Here is a 3,066-nt window from a genome sequence, read left to right as displayed (position 1 = left end):
AATCAGGTCTCTGCATTTTAAAAAGGATTTTGGGCAGCCTTGTTTTTTTTTTTTTTTCTTTTTTTTTCTTTTTTTTTCTTCTTTTCCTCCATTTTTCACTGAAATAGCCCAGGGAGTCCATGAGAATTCTTGATAATTTTCTCTCTTTAAAACTTAAAAAAAAAAAAGCCTAATTGAGTTATTTCTCCAACTCTTTTAATGTTTATTTACTCATTTAATTATTCATTTTAGACAGAGAGAGAGAGAAAGAGAGAGGCAAAGAGAGAGGGAAAGAGAGAATTCCAAGCAGGAGCTGTGCTGTCAGCACTGAACCCGACTTAGGTCTTGATCTCATAAGTGGTGAGCCAAAATCAAGAAACACTTAACCACGCAGGCACCCTTATGTCTCCAACCTTACATCTATACTGTCTTCTGTCAGTGTGTGCGATGTCAAACCAAGGGTGGTCTGCGACGCAAACATGCATCAAAGGATAATTTCATTTATTCCTCCTACAATGCCAACTGCAGCTATCACACAGGATTGGGTACTGCAGGTACTTACAAACAATTGTATAGAGACAAATCAGACTATGCAAAAGTACCATTAAAATATGTGTGAGACACTTTGGGCTCAGCAGAGCCTAGGGGCAAGTTCTCAACTAAAACCAGGCTATATAAAGGAGAAGAAGAAGAAGAAGAAGAAAGAGAAGAAGAAGAAGAAGAAGAAGAAATTATTATTATTTAAAAAATATTTTTTTAACGTTTATTTATTTTTGAGACAGAGAGAGATGGAGCATAAATGGGGGAGGGTCAGAGAGAGGGAGACACAGAATTTGAAACAGGCTCCAGGCTCTGAGCCATCAGCACAGAGCCTGACGCGGGGCTTGAACTCATGAACCACGAGATCATGACCTGAGCCGAAGTCGGACGCTTAACCAACTGAGCCACACAGGTGCCCGAAAATTATTATTATTATTTACAGAATTTTAATAATAATGAGATGAGCTATTACAGGGTTCCATCAGAGGAGATTTGGGTGGCTCTAAATAACAGGTAATTAGTCCTACTGCTATTTAGCATACGCAATCCTTCTCATAAGTCAAGTTTAGTGCCATGGTTCCAGACTTTCTTGGTGATACGATGGAACTACTGGAACAGCCACGGCCAAGAGAAAAGCTAACTCTATCTTCATGCATAATATCATGTATAATCTCAATACAGTAACACTTTTGTGAATTTCTGGTTGAAGCGGTGACAACATGCTGGACTCAAGTACTAATACACCTTCGTTCAAGGAATGGAAAGCCACCCATAAAGATAGAAATGCCCGTGGAACCGCACTGCTGGAAGCTCTGTGTTGCATTCTGCTGACAAATGTCCAAAGGGCAAGATCTTGCTTCTGCCCATCTAGGATATCTACAAAATTGGTGCTATGGGTCCTGTCCCTGTGGGCTGAAGAGAGAACGGTGTTCTCAACCCTGGCATGGTGGTCACCTTTGTTCCAGTCAGCATTACAAATGAAGTGGAGTCTGTTAAAATGCACCATGGAATTTTGAGTAAAGCTCTTCCTGGGGGCAGATGCAGGCTTCAGTATCAAGAAGGCATCTGTCAAACATACCTACTGGGACATATGGCGGGTGACAGAGAAAAATGACCCACCAAGAGAAGCAGCTGACTTCAAGATTCAAATGATTCTTCTGAAGCATCCAGACCAAATTAATGCTGGGTATGCACCTATGCAGGTGCACATATACATTTATAACCTAAATCTGTTTGTACGTACGGCTTTTTCTGTAAACACAAACTATACTTTGTTGTCTATTTCGTATCTGTTTTATTGTAACATCTAAGGAAAGACTAGACTATTTTAAAAGAGTTTATTTGGAAAGTATCATACTGTAAAAAAAAATGATTTTTTTTACCACAAGACTCATGATGCAAAGCTGAAGTCATTCATGAGGATTGCACTACTCTAGAAAGTTGACTTCTTTTTTAAAAAAGGAACATTTATGAACAATATATGGTTAATAAGAATTTCCTTTAATGTAAAAAAATCTCACACCTCACATTGCTTGTAATTTTGCTGAGATGAGGTAGAAAATGTATTGACTTTATGGGGAAAAACCAACTGGAAGATGGCCCCACATTGTTGAAGTCTGGTGATCTGCCATCATTGAAATGGTTCCTGGAGAGCCCAAGCATTTAGAGACCTTCTCTGACTATCTTCCTCTGGGTTTGGGATTTCGTGACATGGCATGGGCAATTGCTGAGGGTGTCATCAAAACAATGGACAAGAAGACTGCTGGAGCTGGCAAGGTCACCAAGTCTGCCCCCAAAGTTCGGAAAGCGTAACGAAAGCTTCCCTGGTACATGTCACCACAGTCTTAATCAGTGTTGGAAGAATGGTCTCTGAACCGCTTGTCTCAATTGGCCATTTAATAGAAAAAGACTGGTTAATGTTTCATTATGCATCCTAAAATCTTCAGAAGGAAAGGAAAATGTTTTGTGGACCATTTGTGTGTGTGTGCGTGTGTGTGTGTGTGTGTGAAAAGATTTTAAATTATTGCCTTTTTGAATCAGTACTTCTTCCATCCAAATACTAACCAGGCCCAACCTTGCCTAGCTTCCAAGATCTGACGAGATCGGGCGCATTCAGGGTGGTATGGCTGTAGACTAAAATCAGTACTTCTTAATGGAAGCAACCTGTCCAAACATCTGACACAGGATTTTGAAACCTGTTGCAACACAATTTAGTGAAAAGCCTTTGCCTTCTTACCATCACCACTGTATCTTTCTATAGCATGACTTAGGTGAAAAGACCAGTTGTTCTTAGTCTATTTCTGGTATTTCACTGCTGAAACTTCAGTATTTGTAATTATGAGTAAACGTTTTTAGGGAGGTGGGAATTGAAAGCTTATTTACCTTTCCAAAGGGGAGGAATCATTTATGTTTTAAGCGTACAATGGAAAGCTATGGGAGGGGGTGTGTTTGTTGCAACACTTCACAGATTAGGACAGGCAAGCAAAGAATAATTTTGCCTATATGTAAGCTACCTTGTAAGAAGCAGAGATTTGTAATGTTAATGGC

The 3,066-nt window shown here is 39.7% G+C and overlaps 1 pseudogene; it reads left to right on the top strand.

Annotated features, from left to right (window-relative positions):
• The first annotated feature begins 1,181 nt into the window (after nt 1-1,181).
• On the top strand, nt 1,182-2,331 carry LOC115522938 (annotated as a pseudogene).
• The last annotated feature ends 735 nt before the right edge of the window (nt 2,332-3,066 follow it).

Source organism: Lynx canadensis, chromosome C2, assembly GCF_007474595.2.
Source record: "Lynx canadensis isolate LIC74 chromosome C2, mLynCan4.pri.v2, whole genome shotgun sequence".
Classification (NCBI taxonomy): Eukaryota; Metazoa; Chordata; class Mammalia; order Carnivora; family Felidae; genus Lynx; species Lynx canadensis.
The sequence above is the reverse complement of the archived record's forward strand: the minus strand, read 5'-3'. Positions and strand labels throughout refer to the sequence as shown.